Source organism: Notechis scutatus, chromosome Z (assembly GCF_049901735.1).
Source record: "Notechis scutatus isolate UNSWTSFEM ecotype Mainland chromosome Z, rNotScu1.2, whole genome shotgun sequence".
Taxonomy (NCBI): Eukaryota; Metazoa; Chordata; class Lepidosauria; order Squamata; family Elapidae; genus Notechis; species Notechis scutatus.
In genome coordinates this window covers 114,966,825-114,985,674 of record NC_142025.1, presented here as the reverse complement: position 1 = coordinate 114,985,674, position 18,850 = coordinate 114,966,825, and the positions used below count along the sequence as shown (strand labels likewise).

The following is an 18,850-nucleotide window of genomic DNA, read 5'->3' as shown; positions in this document are numbered from 1 at the left end:
TTCAAGTGTTTACAGATTTTACAAAGAGAACTAATTATTATCTTTAGAATAATTCTAGAGGGGAAATAATTATGCTTTCATATTTTTTTCTTCCATTGTTGGACATTTTTAAAGGATATTAAACGTAATATCTCCTAATTTCTTTCCTTTTTGAGCCACGGTAACACAGTGGTTAGAATGAAGTACTGCAGGCTACTTCTGCTGACTGCCAGCTGCCTTCAATTTGGAAGTTCAAATCTAACCAGACTCAAGTTTGACTCAGCCTTCCATCCTTTCAGGGTGGGTAAAATGAGGACCCAAATTGTTGGGGGCAATATGTTGACTCTGTAAACTGCTTATAGAGGGCTGGAAAGCACTATCAAGCAATATATAAGTCTAAGTGCTATTGCTATTACTATAATAACTGAAAAAATTCAGAGGGGTACTTCAAAACCATTCTTTGACTACTAAAACTTGGATGATTTTCTACTTTGGAAAAGTAAGAAAGAAAAGAAGAAAAAAACCTAACAAAATAACAGAAAAATTGGGTAAAAGCCAGGATTTAAACTTTCCATGAATTAGTAACTGAAAATATTTGTATTTCTTTGATTGCTTTCTCACAATCATATGGCCAGCCATGTCACAAAGAGATTCTAGGTGGCATACAGCAACCAGTAACAACAAATATATAACAATAATCATTCTAAAAATACAAAAAGTCATCAATAAAAATATAAAAAGCACTAATAAATTTAAATATACAAGCCACATGGAAAGAGTAAAATGTCAATTACAATGGGGACTTCTAAAAACATATCTGGTTAACAGTTAACAGAAAATTGGAGTTGGAAGGGACCTTTTGATCATCTAGTCCAACCCCTCACCCAAGCAGGAGACCCTACACCATTTCTGACAAATGGCAATCCAATCTTTTCTTGAAAGCCTCCAGTGATAAAGCTCCCACAACTTCCAAGGTCAAGCTGTTCCATTGGTTGATTGTTCTCACTGTCAGAAAGTTTCTCCTTATTTCCAGGTTAAATCTCTCCTTGTTCAGTTTCCATCCATTATTCCTTGTCTGGTTTACAGGTGCTTTAGAAAATAACTTGACCCCTTCCTCTCTGTGGCAGCCCCTTAAATATTGGATCACTGCTATCAAGTCTCCCCTGGTCCTTCTCTTCACTAGACTCTTCAGTCTTTGTGACATAACCAGGTTTTGAGGGATGGAGTCAACCTGTTTTTGAAGGAAGAGAATGTTCCATAGGGTAGGTGCCCTATCAGAGAAGGCCTGCATTCTTGGACCACCAATTGCAGATGGTACTCATAACATGCTTTCTTTGCTGGAAGTAATGGACTGATTGAAGTCATTGGGGAGAGTGGTCCTTCAAATAATGGGAATTCATCTCATGTAGGGATTCAAAGGTCAAAAACAATTGGACCTGGAATTGGAATTGGAAATTAAACTGGTAGCCAATGTAGATTGTGGAGCACAGATATAACATGCAAACATATATTGCCCATACAATTCCACTCTGGAGCAATTGAAGCTTCTAAATACTTTTCAAGGACAACCTGAGGTATAGTCAATGGTGGGCTGCTATGGGTTCTCTCCGGTTCAGGTGAACCTGTGGCTAATGTAATGGCTGGTTTGGCAAACTGGCAAATCCAACCCCTGGCTGGCCTCACCCACCCCATCCTGCCACTCCCACCCTGCCCTGCCCAGGAGTCTCCATGCTGCCTGTTTTGGATGTGAGGTACGTGCAGGGCCCATGTAGAGTTTGGGGAGGGCAAAAAATGGGCCAGCTTCAGACTCTAGAAGGGCGGAAATGGGCCCATTTCTGGGCTCCAGAGGGTCTTCGGAGCTCATGGGAGATCATTTTCATCCTCCCTTGAGCCTGGGGAGGGTGCAGGAAGCCGACTTGGCCATGCCCACCATGGCCATGCCCACCCAACAACTGGGCAGAGAACCGATTACTGAAATTTTTGAAGCCCATCTCTGGGTACAGTGCATTGCAATTGTTCATCTGGACTTAACTAGGGTCTGAGAATCTTTGAGCACAGCCTGCTGTTTTAGGGGATGATTCACACAAGACAAAGTTGTACAAAGACCCTCCTAGCTATGGCTACCACCTATTCTCTGATCAGGACTTGTAAATATCAGGAAGACCCCCAGATTGTACACCAGGTCTGTCTGAGGCAGTGTCACCCAATCTAACACCAAAATTGTATAGTCCTTAAAATGCAGAACCACTCAGCCTTGACACTGTTGAGATATTTTAGTTCTGGTTTCTTATGAAAAAGTGGGTTTGCTTCTAATAAGGGCAACATAATCGGCAAAATGAACAAACTCAGAGCAAGAAAAGGAAATGCCAGAGTTCCAACAAATGCTCTAATTAATTCATGAGCCTTGAGCCAAGTTTCAAAAGAAATCCAATTATTTATTAGGAGCAACATGTTGGCATTTCCCCCAAGTAGAGTCAGCTCTGCCCTATGCAATTTACTGTTCACCTATGACTCTGTTTCCCCCCTCTTCCCAGTTTGTGTCATAAATCACATTTTCCAATGAAACACTTTTGTGGGCTGTGGAAAACATGCCTCTCTGGCTGGGCTTGATAACTTGAGACACAATCTGGAGAAAGATATGTGTGAAATGTGTTTCTGATAATAGCAACAAACTGCTCCATCAGATCTCCCCCCTCCTTCTTATGACAATTCGAGAGCAAGCCAGGAATACTTTACAAATTGACAGGGAAATAATATTCACATTCCATGGTTATAAAGCAAATTCATTTATTGATATTACATGATCTTGCTGGCACGAGAGTTCACCCTCTTAGATTCTCACTTTAAAAAAAGAAACTTTCTAATAAAAAATGAGGGTTGAATTCATTTGTAAATTTTACCTTTGTGGTTATATTTAGATTTGCTACTTCTTTAAATGTAATTGTGTCATGCCAGTCAATTTAGCCTATTTTTTATTTAATATAATAATTCTAACAGATATAAGTTTGCTATGCATATGGTAAAGACTGAAGGATAGTTGAATCAATGAAATAGGATTCCTCTATTATCTTCAAAAACAGGTGAAAAGCCTAAAAGTTTAGGTTAGCATGGATATTTAGGCTATAACAAAGTTATAGGGATTTTGAAAATTACTATGTAAGAAGTGTCACACTGAAAGTATTATTCCAATATTCCAATTCTAACATTCTTTTATTTCTTAGCAAGACCCAATCTCTCAAGATCATGGAAAGTATTATTACCACTTTATAAAGCCCTAGGAAGACCACACCTGGAATACTGCAATCAATTTTGGTCACCATATTACGAAAAAGATGTTGAGTCTTTGGAAAAAGTTCAGGGAAGATGATCAAAGGCCTGGAGACTAAAACATATGAAGAACAACTGCAGGATCTGGGTTTGGCTAGTCTAAAGAAAAAATGATTTAGAGTTGACATGATAGCAGTCTTCCAGTATTTGAGAGGCTGCCACAAAGAGGAAGGGGTCAAATTATTGTCTAAAGCACCAACACATCAAAGAGAGAAGCAACCTGGAATTAAGGAGAAACTTCCTAACAGTGAGGATAATTAACTAGTAGAACAGCTTGCCTTCAGAAATCATAGACACACCATCACTGGAGGTTTTTAAGAAGAGTAGACAGTCACTTGTCTGAAATGGTATAGGGTCTCCTGCTGATAGGGGGTTGGACTAGAAGATCTCCAAGCTTCTGTTCTGTTCTGTTCTGTTCTGTTCTGTTCTGTTCTGTTCTATTCTATTCTATTCCTATTCTGTTCTATTCTATTCTACAAATTAAACAACAGGCTGCAAAATACAATTTCAACTGAGCTAATCCTAGTCTTCCAATGTCTTTTGCATCTTGCAGAATTTTAAGTTTAATTCTTGGTTCCTTGAACTGCCATAAAAATCTAAATACATCTTTTTGTTAATGTTTAAAATGTATATTATTATTGAAAAATGGTATTATTTGAAAGGGACTTCTTGTTAGGGTTCTGACAAACGCTCTAATCAAATCATGAGCCTTGAGCCAAACTTCAAAAGAAATCCAATTATTTATTAGGAGCAACATGTTGGCACTTATCCTAATAAAGCCAATTCTGACTCATAATTTATGGTGCATCTATGACCCTGTTTCCCCCCTCTCCCTGGGTGTGTCATAAATCACATTCTCCAACAGAGGACATTTGCAGGCTCTAGAGATCACACCCCTCCAACTGGATTGGTAACCCAGGATACAGACTTGGTAAGGTATGCATGGAATGTACTTCTGGTTTTGATTGCCTTGCTGCTCTTTCAGGTCTTTCCTCCCTCCCTCCCTATGGCAACTCGAAAGGAGTCCAGTTTGCTTTACAAGTTGATACTTCTCTAATGTCTTACGTTTGCTCTGTGGTTAATCTTATGTATTTTGGGTTTTCCAAACTTTATTTTATTATTGTGAGTTACCCATAGTCAATTGGAGTTTATTGTTGTGAGTCACTCAAAGTAAATTAGAGTTTGATGGCATCCAAATGAAATAAAATATTTTTTTAAAGAAAAAGCATTAAAAGATGGAAAGGGGCAGAAGGCATGTCATGCACAATATACTATATGTACACTTTTATAGTTTTCTGCAAGCTCCTGCCCCCTATTTTGTACTCTCAATTAGGATAGATAAAAACAATATTTTTCATTCTGTCTGGTTCCATGTGTGTACTATCATAAAAAACATTCGATTTTTGGAATTACTTTTATATTAGAAAGAGGGAGTAACTTTCTCACTTTGACAATTAACAATTATAAGTTGGTTTTTTTTTTTTTCATTTTTAAGGCCATTTATGGGGAAAAATACTTTTAACAGGTAACTCTTCCTGGAGTTGGTTCAAATGACTGTCATTTGCTCAAAGCTCCAGAGATTTTCCAGAAAGCAGTGAACAAAAGAAAGCAAGGTTGAAAGAGGTTATAAACCAGTCCCAGTTCCATGGAGAGCTTGGGTGGTGGGAAGAGCCCAACCGGATTATTGAGTTCAATTCCTCCAGCCTCTTTTCTTTCTTTGATCAGACCAATGTTAGATTTGAGTTGTAGAAACCTCAGTCATTATTCAAACACACATGTCTGTATCTCCATTGAAATTAAAGATTTAAATTGATTCTTTTTTTTTCCTTAGGAGGTGTGTTGAGAAACTCTAGTATGCTAAGTCAGATCCATTGGTGTGGCTTGATATGTTGGAGACCTCTTTTAGAGGATTTTTTGGCTGCTGATGTGTTATTTATTCTGATGTTCCCAGTGATCAAAGTGAATGCCCTCAAGTGCCCAGAATCTGATCCTATTCCTATTCCACATGAATGGTTCCAACCAGGTGATCTCCTCATCGGAGGGATAGCTTCACAGTATCTTTATGGCTTCAGTGAACATACATTCGATGTACACCCATCTCAGGACCTCTATGGACTTTCAGAGTAAGCAAATTCTACAGTCTTTTCCACCTAATGTTTCTTTGTTTCTTCTCAGCTTTTCTATATCTCGGCACCTATTCTTTTGAGTTAAAAGCTATTCAAAGAAAGCAGATGTAAACAGATCTGGTCAAGTAACTCCTTAAGTTTTCATTGAGTTTTGAGCTGTGGGCTAAATAAGACTTTTAAGATACTTCATTTTGTTTTTTTAGGAATAGGGCGAATATTTATTTATTTATTTTTTATTTATTTGATTTGTCAATTGTTTACAAGATAATAAGTACAAGTGTATACATAGTTGTGAATATATGAAATGGGTACATATAAGAAAAATAAAAGAATAAGAGAAACAATAGGACAGGGACGGTAGGCACGTTGGTGCGCTTATGCACGCCCCCTACAGACCTCTTAGGAAAGGGGTGAGGTCAATAGTAGACAGTCTAAGGTTAAAGTTTTTGGGGTTTGGGGAAGAGACCACAGAGTCGGGTAGAGTATTCCAGACATTGACCACTCTATTGCTGAAGTCGTATTTCCTGCAATCAAGTTTGGTGCGGTTTACTTTGAGTTTGTATCTGTTGTGTGCTCTTGTGTTGTTATGGTTAAAGCTGAAGTATTCATTGACAGGTAGGACATTGCAATGTATGATTTTATATACCATGCTTAAGTCGGACCGAAGACAGGCGTAATTCGAGGTTTTCTAGTTTTAGAATTTCGAGTCTGGTGGCGTAAGGTATTCTATAACGGGTAGAAGAGTGGAGAACTCTTCTTGTGAAATACTTCTGGACTTTCTCAATTGTGTTAATATCACATACGTGATAAGGATTCCAGACTGATGAACTGTATTCGAGTATTGGTCTAGCAAATGTTTTGTATGCTCTGGTTAGTAGTGAGATATTACCAGAGAAAAAGCAACGTAGGATTAGGTTAACAACTCTTAATGCCTTTTTGGCTATGTAGTTGCAGTGAGCTCTAGCACTTAGATCATTAGAGGTGAGTATTCCAAGGTCCTTTACAGAGCTTGGGTCATCAACAAGATCTTGACTATTCAGCTTGTATTTTATTTTCTGATTTTTTTTACCAATATGTAAGACAGAGCATTTATTTGTTGAGATTTGGAGTTGCCATATGTTAGACCATTCAGATACATAGTCTAGATCTTTTTGAAGGGTAGTAGTATTGTCTGTGGTATTGAACAGCTTTACATCATCAGCGAAGAGAACGCAATTGCTCTTGATATGATCACAAAGGTCGTTTATGTAGATTATGAAGAGAGTTGGTCCTAGAACCCTGCCTTGGGAACACCACTATTGACAGGTACTGGATTTGATAGGGCGTTCCCAATTTTGACCATTTGTTGTCTGTTTGACAGGAATGCTTCTATCCAGTTATTCAGTTGTCCAGAGATACCATAAGATTTTATTTTTAGGAGTAGTTTGTCGTGTACCACTGAATCAAAGGCTTTGCAGAAGTCTATGTAGATTGCGTCTATTGCTTTGCCCTGGTCGAGTTGAGTAGTCCATATGTTTTTGCAGTGTAAGAGTTGCAGATTACAGGATAGTTTTTTTTCTGAAACCAAATTGTTTATTGGAGAGTAGGTTGTTTGTCTCTAAATGGAGGATGATGGATTGGTTAATAATTGATTCCATGACTTTACAGGTGACGCAGCATAAGGAGATTGGTCTGTAATTTTCAACTAGGCTTGGGTCTCCCTTTTTGAAGATGGGAATGACTGTGGCTTGTAACCATAGGTTGGGCAAGGAGCTGGTTCTGAAAGATCTTTCAAAGATTATGCTTAGAGGTTTGGCTATGGCAGCGGATAGTTTTCTTAAGAAGTAGGCACATATTCCATCCGGTCCAATAGATAGAGATGGTTTTAGGTTGCGTAGTGCTTTTTCAACGTTGTCTACTGTAAAATCGATATGTATTAGATCATTATTGTTGTCTGTGGTACGGCTAGGAAACATTGGGCATGATCCATTACTGTTTACAAACACTGAGCCGAAGAATGTGTTAAAGATGTTGGCTTTAATGGTGTCGTCGCTGCAGTCTTTACCATCAGGTCCTATCAAGGGAGGGATGGACCTTGAGTCTTTTAGTTTGTTGTTTACAAAATTGTAAAAAGCACGGGTGGAATTGGTGCTTAGAAGGTTTTCCTCTTGTTTAATGTGGTAATTGGTGCATTCGGTCTTTATCTGGTGGCATAAATTTTTATATCGGTTTTTTGAAATTAGCAACGTGACCAGATTTGTTTTTCCGCCAGAGTGATCTCTTTTTGGATTGAAGTTTCCTTATTGATATGGGTAATCTGCTTTTTTTTTTTTGGAGTTGTTGTTGGAACATATAGTTTGATGACTCTTTTGACTTCAAGTAAAAATATGTTATAATGATCTTCAACAGTATTGCATCCAGTGAATAGAGATTGCCAATCGAGGGATGAGAGATCGTTATCTATAAGATCATAATTGCCTTTTTTGAAGTTACAACTATGAATTGCTAGGTCACCATTCTTTAAGACACAAGGATTTAATAAAATGAAACAAAAAAAAATTAAAAGATATCTTCAATCTATTAAGTAAAATAAGAATAGAATTTACAGGGTTGTAATTTTGTTAGAAAGAGAGCTTCAACGTCCAACTTCAAACTAAGTTTATTTGAAAGACAGAATTAGAGATTTATCTTCAGGGATATTTATAACTTAAAAGATTATAGCTGAAGGAGTTTAGAAAGGAAAGCAGCATAAAACATGGTGCTCAAGGAATACCAATCTGAAATTTGAAGTGTTTTATCTTAAATTATAACAGTGATTCGGCAGAAATGTGGATTCTTCATTCCCAAATAAGTCATTCACTGTAGAATTAGTTTCTCAAAGATTCTGAGGAAATTCCACACTGCAACCTAAGCTGTTGGTCTCTCTTGCAGTTTCTAGTTGGTTCTTAAGCCAATTTCTGAAATTCCAGTTTGGACTGTAATGAGTGGACATTGGGGCCAGGATGATTTGAATCTGGGCTATTGTTACTGTAGGAACTGATTATTCTCCAACATTTTGCCTTTTTTATCTGTTCAGGGAAGGTCAACCTGTTGAGTGCTTCTATAAGGCTCTGCTTTTCCTTTTTGCATTTGTGTTTGCTGCCAGGTGTCTGAATTAACAGATGTAGTAGCTTTTATTACACAGTATCATCACCCTTCTATTCCCTACAGCATTATCCTAACTCTGATGCTACAGAAATCAAAGCAATAGGGGATAGCTTGTTCCATTATTCGTATATTCTTCTGTAGGTCCACGGAAATTAGCAAGAAAAGCAGAATGAATAATTAAGCTTCAATCAATCAGGATAGAGTTAGAAGAGACCCTGGAAGTCTTCTAGCCCAACCCCTTGTTCAAGCAGGAGGCTCTATATCACTTCAGACATGTGGTTTTCTTGTCTTTTCTTAAAAACCTCCAGTGATGAAACACCTACAACTTTTTAGGGCAAGCTTTTCCAACAGATCCTCACTGTCAGGAAGTTTCTCCTTAATTCCAGGTTGCTTCTCTCCTTGATCAGTTTCCATTCATTGTTTCTTGGCTTGCCTTCTGGTGCACGGGTTTGTTAAGAACAGATCATGCCAAACCAATCTTATTTCATTCTTCAACAGAGTAACAAAATTAGTAGACCAGCAAAATACTGTGGATATAATTTATTTAGATTTCAGCAAGGCATTTGACAAAGTAGACCACAACCTACTTCTTAGTAAGCTAGAAAAAAGTGGAATAGATAGCACCACCACTAGATGGACTCTCAACTGTCTGGCAAACCGTACTCAGTGAGTAATCCTTAATGGGTCTAAGTCTACATGGAGGGAAGCAAGCAGTGGGGTGCCACAAGATTCCGTCTTAGGCCCAGTACTCTTCAATATCTTCATTAACGACTTAGATGAGGGAATAGAAGGAGAACTTACCAAATTTGCAGATGATACTAAGCTGGCAGGAATAGCTAACACCGAAGAAGATAGTCTCAAGATCCAGATGGATCTTGACAGACTAGAACACTGGGCCATATCTAACCAGGCTCAATAGCAGTATGAAACCATGCTCAATAGCAGTAACTGTGAGAGGGATCTTGGAGTCTTAGTGGACAACTAGCTATATATGAGCCAGCAGTGTGCAGCAGCCACCAAAAAAGCTAATGCAATCCTGAATTGTATTAACAGAGGGATACAGTCAAGATCAAGGGAAGTACTAATACCACTCTATAAAGCCTTAGTAAGACCACACTTAGAGTACTGCATCCAGTTTTGTTCACCACATTATAAAAAAGATGTTGAGACTCTAGAAAAAGTACAGAGAAGAGCAACCAGGATGATTAGGGGACTGGAGGCTAAAACATACAATGAACGGTTGCAGGAACTGGGCTTGGCTAGTCTAGTAAAGAGAAGGACCAGGGTAGACATGATAGCAGTCTTCCAATATTTGAGGGGCTGCCACAGAGAGGAAGGGGTCAAGGTATTTTCTAAAGCATCTGTAGGCCAGATGAGGAATAATGGATGGAAACTGAACAAGGAGAGATTTAACCTAGAAATAAGGAGAAACTTTCTGATAGTGAGAACAATCAACCAATGGAACAGCTTGCCCTCGGAAGTTGTGGGAGCACCATCGCTTGAGACTTTCAAGAAGAGATTGGACTGCCATTTGTCAGAAATTGTGTAGGGTCTCCCGCTTCAGGGGAGGGTTGGACTAGATGACCTACAAGGTCCCTTCCAATTCTGATTATCTGTTAAATCTGTTTGGATAAATAAGTTGATTCCCTCTTCTTTGTGGCAGCTCCTCAAATACTGGAATACCTATTTCATGTTACCCCTAGTTCCATTTCTTTATACTGGCCATACCCAATTCCTGCAACAATTTGTTTAGGAGAGGTAAAGTGAAAAGTAGAATACATTTAAAACATAGTCTTGCCATTGAATATTGCATTAAAAATCCTAAAAACTTTATTATTAGCATTTGTTACTAGGTGCAACACTCTGTGAATGAAGTATGTAACCATTCATAAATACTGTATTACATAGACTGTAGCCAAAAATGTTTAATAGATTAGAAATACTGGCACTATATTGTAAAAAATTTAATTGCAATCACAGGCAGAAATCACTATTTTTTTTTCAATACTGTTCTATGCATCGTAGACTTGTTTTCTGAAGACTTTCCTTACTTGCAGTCTCATCATAAAATTTTACCAGCATGTCCTTTCCTTTGTCTTCACTGTGAAGGAGATCAATGAGAATCCACAAATCTTGCCCAATGTTACCTTTGGATTTCACATCTATGACAGCTACAATAATCCAAAGTTGACTTATCGGACCACTCTGGACATGGTCTTCAAATCACATATATTTGCCCCCAACTACAGATGTGGCACCAGGAAAAATCTCATGGCCATCATTGGAGGACTTGGATCAGATACTTCATCCCATATAGCAGACATGGTAGATTTTTACAAGATTCCACAGGTGAGTCTAGGGGACTTGACCTGTTCTTTTTAATTGATGAAGAGATTTACCAATTGATTAAGGATAACCAAGAGCATTTTTAGTGTTAATTCTCACAAATCTCACCTAAGATTTAAGTGACTCAAAATCAAAATTAGATTCCATGGTGAATACATAACAGAATTATAGAGTTGGAAGGGACCTTGGAGGTCTTGTAGTTCAACCCTGCTCAAGCAGAAGACCCTATGGCATTCCTGACAAGTGGTTGTCCAGTCTCTTTTTAAAAATACTCCAGTGATGGAGCACCCACAACTTCTGGAGGGAAGCTATTCCATTGATTAATTGTTCTCAACTGTCAGGAAATTCCTCCTTAGTTCTAAGTTGCTTCTCTCCTTGATTAGTTTCCAACATTCCTCCTTTTCCTACCATCTTGTGCTTTGGAGAATAGGTTGACCCCTTCTTCTTCCTGACAGCCCTTTAGATATTAGAACAGTACTATCATAATAACCTTAGTCCTTCTTTTCATTAAACTAGACACACCCAATAAGTCAGGCTAAGTGCTCTCTTTTTTCCCTGCTCTTTAGGGTCTAGCTAAAATAAAGAAAATTGCTCTTGTAATTTTTCCTGCATTTATTATTGCAATTATTGGGACATTCATTCATTCATTCATTCATTCATTCATTCATTCATTCATTCATTCATTCATTCATTCATAGAGTCAACTAGGAAAGATATTTGTGCAGAAAAAGGGAAAGTAGCACTCAAATGCCTTACCACTTATGCTGGCTAAGTAATTTTCAGTTACACCCTAAGTCTTAGTTATAACTTTCTTGTTAGCTTCTTGCCTGGATAAGTCCCTACAGTATTCTTGGCAAGATTGTAGAAGTGGTTTGCTATACTTCATAGGGCTAACCCAAGATCATCCAGCTGGTTTTGTGCCTAAGGTTGGACTAGAAGTCTTCCAATTGCTAGTCTGACACTTTAACCACTTTGGCATATTGGCTTTCTTTTTGACAATAGTTTTCATGATAAAATATGTATTCCCCTTATACATTCTCAAAGATCCATTTCATCCCGGGCACTTTTTTTGTTTTTGAATTATTACAATCTGGCAGATGGTACAGGATAATAAAAACAAGGACAAATAGGCTGAAAAACAACTTATATCCCGAAGCAGTAACATTATTGAATTCTATTGTACAGTGCAATATCAAGGGGTTTCAATTCATTGTATAGAATGTGAAGAATATGTGTTTGTATTTATTTTCATAATCATAATATACACTGAAGATGGTATTTAATTTTGTTGTATGATGTGCAACAACAATAAACTGAACTAAACTATATTCTGTTGAATAGAATTGACTCCATTGTGTTGTGTTAAAATGCTGCTGGCATTTTAACACATTTACTGTTAGGTTGAATGAAATAATGATTCTCCAGAAATTTATCTACATTTTCAAACATTTGAGAAGCTATGGATAAGGACTAAACTCTGATATATCTATCCAATTTTTGAAATGATCCATAAAAAAGCATAAGGCAAAATGAAAACTCTCCTCAACTTCATGGCTTGGTGTTTTCTTGTAGCTCACATACGGATCATTTCCTATGGGAGAAGTTGATACCAGTCAATCATCTTCACTTTACTTTATGGCCCCAAATGAGGTCCCCCAATATATTGGGATTATCCGATTGCTTCAGCATTTTGGATGGAAATGGATTGGGCTCTTTTTTGCAGACACTGAGAGTGGAGAACATTTTTTGCAGAAATTGGAGCTCTTGTTTTTCCAGCAGGGAATTTGTTTATCTTTTATACAAAGATTTCCAAAATTGTTGCGTTTGGACGACTTGGGCGAATTTAGCAATATAATGTTTGATTTTTATACACATTTCACAGACATTAAAACAAATGCATACACCATGTATGGAGAATCTTTGACCTTAGCCTGGCTGACAGCTCTCAAATATATATGGGAAGCTGCAAATCCGGGAAAGGCATACATAAGCAAGGTGTGGATCACCACCAGCCAAATTGATTTCACATTAACAGGAACCCAAAGGGTATGGAATCTCCAATTTTATGATGGGGCCATTGCCTTTCAAATTCATTCAAGGGAAAATATGGAATTTGAGGAATTTCTCCGGTCCATAAAATCTTACACAGGGCAAAGAGATGGATTTCAAAACCATTTTTGGGAGCAAGCATTTGACTGTTTTTTCCCTAATTCAGGATTGGCGTCATTGGGAAGTCAAGAATGCACTGGGGAAGAAGGCCTGGGAAACCTTCCTGAATCTCTGTTTCAATTAAAGATAACAGGGCACAGCTACAGCATCCATAATGGGGTTTATGCTGCGGCTCATTCTTTGCATGGTATGCTATCCAAGAGATCCAATTTGAGAAAAATTTTGGCAGATAAAGTGGCTGAATCTCCAGAACTACAACCTTTTAAGGTAACATTTCTCCAACAAACTTTTCTTTCAATGAAGAATTTTATAAAGAATAAATTAGCTCACAAAATTAGCTAAACCTTAATTAATATGTTGTTCAAGTAGCTATTATGTCAAGCCTTTAGCTGACCTGACTGTAGCTTGTTCTCCTTTCTCTCTGCATATGGGTCTTTCCTATTGGGGTTTCTTTCCACATGGCTTCATGCTGACACAGCTTGGAGCTGAAATGGGGTAGAGGTAGATGTGGGCTTGTAGTCAACATAGCTTTCCGAAGAGTCAGGGACATTCCAATGGCTGGCTGGCCAGGAGGAGGAGAAGAGATATAACCAGGCAACCAGCTAGTATCCAGATTGAACAATGTGATTTATTGTTTTGGGAAAAAAGGAAATGTTTACTTTTTAATGTGGTGGAAAGCGTGGGACAGGTATAGTATATGTGGTAATTTGCTCAATAGCTGTAACTGAGAGAGGGATCTTGGAGTTCTAGTTGACAACCATTTAAATATGAGCCCGCAGTATGCAGCAGCTGCCAAAAAAGCTAATGCAATTCTAAATTGCATTAACAGAGAGATAGAATCAAAATCATGTGAAGTATTAATACTGCTTTATAAGGCCTGGTATGGCCACACTTTAAACATTGCATTCAGTTTTGGTCACCATGATGTAAAAAAGATGTTGAGACTCTAGAAAGAGTGCAGAGAAGAGAAACAAAAATGATTAGGGGGCTAAAACATGAAGAATGGTTGATTTTATATGATTTTTAAAAAGCTTAATGATCTTCTCTGCCCCAATGAAATTGCAGTTAACTTTCTCCACAGGGAAGATTGCATCTCCTAACCCTGTGTATGTTATTCATTGACAATACTTTGTGGGCTGACTTCTTGTTCTGTTGAGCAAAACTGGATATTTACATAGCAAAGTGAATATACATGTCCCAGGATAATGTTGCAGGATCCAAGAATTTCAGAAATAGAAGATAAAATATCTAATGTTGATTTCTTTCCTTATTGTTATTTCAACTTCACTGCTTTCTTTTCAAGTAGCTCCACCCATTTCTTCAAGGCACTTCTTTCAACAACTCAGCAGGAGAGGGAGTGTCCTTTAATGAGAAGAGGGAAGTTGCAGGAGGGTTTGATATCATCAACATGATCGTTTTTCCAAACAAGTCCATCCGGAGTGTGAAGGTTGGAAGACTAGATCCCGATGCATCTTATGGAAATGAATTGATCATTAATGAATATCAGATTGAATGGCACAGAGGTTTTAATCGGGTAGGGGCCCGATGGTGGGATACAAATAATGGGTGGGCATTGCTGGGTGGGCATGGGTGGGCGGGTGTTTGCATTATAATGCAAAATCCTCAATTCCACCCCATCCCAGAGCAAAAATAATGCAAAATCCTCACTTCCATCCCATTTCAGAACCACCACCATTCCCTCACTAATCTGCTTTCCAGCTCTGTTCTCCTGCATGCAGGGCAACAAAAGAAGAATTCAGTCAGATCTTCCAACTTCTTGGGTGAAAAAAGATCTTGTGAAGTTGTAAGGTCTGATTGAACTGACTGATCAACCTCCCAGTGGATCGGTGCTGCTAGTCCATTGCTGCTTCCCAGCTGATCAGCGCAGCTCCCAGTCATGCCCTTGCAACTCCCCCATCCTGAATGGCAACCCCGGTGGGAAGGGAAGGGGCAACCAGTGGTGGAAACAACTAGTTTGCTGAACTATGCAAAAAATTAACAACAGCTTTGGCAGAACCGGCACGAATCCCACCACTGTAGGGACCTACATATACATTGAATGCTTATAGTTTTACAGCTTCCTTAAATGGAAAAAATTAAAATGCCTCCAACTGTTCCATGCTGACCATGATTTTTGTTATATCTATCTATCTATCTATCTATCTATCTATCTATCTATCTATCTATCTGTCTGTCTGTCTGTCTCTCTGTCTGTCTGTCTGTCTGTCTGTCTGTCTGTCTGTCTATCTATCTATCTATCTATCTATCTATCTATCTATCTATCTATCTCACTCATTCACACACACACACACACACATATTTTCAGTTGATGAAAAAGCTTAACAACTTGGCAACTATTTCTGCAATCTATTTTTCATTTTATGAGCAGGTTCTTCCAGTTTCTCTGTGTAATGAATATTGTCACCCTGGATATTGGAAGAGAAAATCTGAAGAGAAAAGTTTCTGCTGCTACGACTGTGTTGCATGTCCACAGGGAAAGATTTCAACTGAGATAGGTCAGTTTTGAAGTCCTACAAATTATGAAAATATTGGGCTGCAAAAAGTTGTTTACTCAAAAGTTATAATTTGTCATGGATATTTATGTCAAGTGCCTGGAAAATCAGGAGATTCAGGGAGTTCAAATGAGAATAAAGATGTATTGTAAGTTTAAGCTCTCTACAAGAATCTGACCAACTAATGGTCAAGTGACAAGAAACAATAGATAGTGTGAAAGTAATCAAGGAGAGATCCAACCTAGAATTAAGGGCACATTTCCTAACAAAACAATTAACCAGTAGAATCACTTACCTCCAGAAGTTGTTGGTTCTGAGAAGAGGGCAGCTGTGGAGGGTTTGGAGCCCCCACAAAAGAGATTAGATAACCAGTTGTCTGAAATGGTATAGGTTCTCCTGCTTGAGAAAGATGTTGGACTAGAAGACCTCTAAGGTCCCTTCCAATTCTGCTATTCTGTTAATATAAGTATACAAAAAACTAATCGCAGAATCAATATCAATGTTCAAGCAATAGTATAAAAAATTCATTGAAATGTGGTAAATAGGACATCAGTGAGTTTCCATTTGATTTTTTTTATCCAGACACAGAAGATTGTTTCAAATGTCCTGAGGATCAGTATCCAAGCAAAGTGCAAGATCGATGCCTTAACAAAACAATGAGTTTCCTGTCTTTTGAAGAACCTTTAGGAATCAGTCTGGCCTCAGCTTCTGTTTCCTTTTCCTTCATGACAGTCAGTGTGCTTGAATTTTTCTTAAGCGTAGATACCCCCCATTGCCAAGGCCAATAACCGGGACCTCACTTACACTCTCCTTATTGCCCTCTTACTGTGCTTTCTCTCTTCCTTGTTATTCCTTGGTCAGCCAGGGAAAGTAACCTGCCTTTTCCGGCAACCAGCATTCAGCATCATCTTCTCAGTTGCTGTTTCATGTGTGTTAGCTAAAACTATTACGGTGGTTGTAGCTTTCATGGCTACTAAACCAGGTTCTTCAATGAGAAAATGGGTGGGAAAAAGATTGGCTCTTTCCATTGTCTTTTCTTGTTCTTTTCTTCAAGCAGTCCTTTGCATTATATGGTTGGCAACATCTCCTCCCTATCCTGAGTTAAATATGCAGATCCTCATGGAAACTATGATTCTGCAATGCAATGAAGGTTCCATCTTCATGTTCTATTGTGTGCTGGGCTATCTGGGCTTCTTGGCCATCGCCAGCTTTATTGTGGCTTTTCTTGCCCGTAATTTACCTGATAGCTTTAATGAAGCCAAGTTCATCACCTTCAGCATGTTGGCTTTCTGCAGTGTTTGGATCTCTTTTGTTCCAACCTATCTGGGCACCAGAGGAAAAGCCATGGTAGCTGTGGAGATCTTCCCAATCTTATCCTCCAGTGCTGGATTATTGGGATGCATCTTTTTCCCAAAATGCTTCATCATTGTGTTGAGGCCAGAACTAAATAGCAGGCACCAACTAATCAAACGAAACAATTAAATTATATTTACATCATTATTTATGAAGAAAAAGGGAAGGATTTAGCAAAGAAAAATTAAACACTATCCCTTTTCAATCTTCCTTCCAACTTTCAAAGCCAACATTTGTTTTATGTAGTTATAATCTCTCCTCCATTTCCTAAATTAGGTTTGTCCTTAGTTACTGAAGAAGTGATTCAACAATGTAATGAAGGTCATTCCAAAGGTCCTTTTTAAGAAGGAAGAAGAAGAAGCTGAAGAAGTTTCTTGGATGAGAAGCGAAATAGCTTTCCTCCCCCCCACCCCAAAAAAATAATAAGAAGAAAGTCCAGTTGCCTTTTGAAAAAGCAAGTTTGGGACCAAAATGATCTGAATGACTGAGATTCTCTTTAGACCAGGAGTGTCAAACTCAAGGCCAGGGCGCCAGATTTGGCCCATGGAGTGCTTAGATCTGGCCCACAGGGCCACCCTGAAAACAGCCAAGGACCGGCCCACAGTGCCTCTGCCAGCAAAAACAGAGCTTGGGAGGGTTGCACATCGCTCTTCTGAGCTCCATTTTCAGTGGCAGGGGGTTGCTGGAGGTTGTGGCAGCTGAAAACAGAGTGTGGGATCCCATTTTCAATGGCAGAGACCACCACACAGGCACCCCCGACCCGAGTAATTTCAAGCTGGCCACACCCACCTTGGCCCTCCAAGTCAAATAAAACCTGATGCAGCCCTCAAAGAAATTGAGTTTGACACCCCTGCCATAGACAGTTTTAAAGTTTTACTTTGTCCTGTCTATATAGGCCACATAGCTTTCACAAGGTTTATCATGACTTCATCTGCCTGTAAAATACCTGCAAGCTTCAATGAAGCTAAGTTCATCCCCTTTAACATGTTGGTCTTTTGCAGTATGCATTTCCTCTGTGCCAATCTTTGTGAGCACAACCACAGCCTATGTGAGCAGAACCACAAAATATGGTGGCTGTGGAGATCTTTTTCACCTTGACCTCCAGTGCTGATTTATTTGTGTGTGTCTTTTTCCTTTAAATGCTTCCTCACTCTGCTGAGACTTGAAGTAAACAAGGTGTAATTAATAAAAATAATGATTAAATAATGCATTTTTCTCTGTGTATTGCCAGGTTCTAATATCATATGCTAGCCATGTAGAGTAATTGTGCCTTTAGTTCAGGTCATTATAGAATGGAGAATGTATACATGTCATAACATTTCTGCAATATTAAACATAGACCTTCTTGCTATCTTATTTTATCTCCATGCTATCAAATAAAATTTTAATAAAAACATAAATTGTTGTTTCTTATTGTTTCTTACCCCCAAATTTACTTTCTGCAGTGTCTTCTAATGTCTTTGAATAGGACAAGTGATGCTTTTACCTTGTAAACAGTTGTGTGCAAACATTTGTCAAAAAAATCAAGGTTAAAGTATCCCTCAAATATCTTTCTGGCAGTGGTCAAAATCATGAGTTTATTTCTGAAGTCCTGCAACTTTTTTCCACTAGTTTATAAATGAAAAAATAAAATCAGCAATAAAATTTATTTATTTATCAAACTTCGGAGACCATCTCACTCCAGGTGAGTTTCTCTATGATGTACAAGTAAAAACTTAAAACACTGTTGTTAGGAATAACCATAGTTACCTAACGTTGTTTGGGTAAATAATATATAAACCATGATAGCAAAGTTTAAATGTGTTTTTTCACTTTAAACTCTAAATGATATAATTTGGGTGCAGTTGAGAAACTGCCATAAAAGGGAGCTAGAGAACCTGGATTGCTACTGGATTGATGGTTGATTGTTCA

At 38.3% G+C, this 18,850-nt stretch overlaps 1 pseudogene; it reads left to right on the top strand.

The window, feature by feature from the left end:
* Positions 1 to 12,539: 12,539 nt before the first annotated feature.
* On the top strand, positions 12,540 to 17,068 carry LOC113428842 (vomeronasal type-2 receptor 26-like; annotated as a pseudogene).
* The last annotated feature ends 1,782 nt before the right edge of the window (positions 17,069 to 18,850 follow it).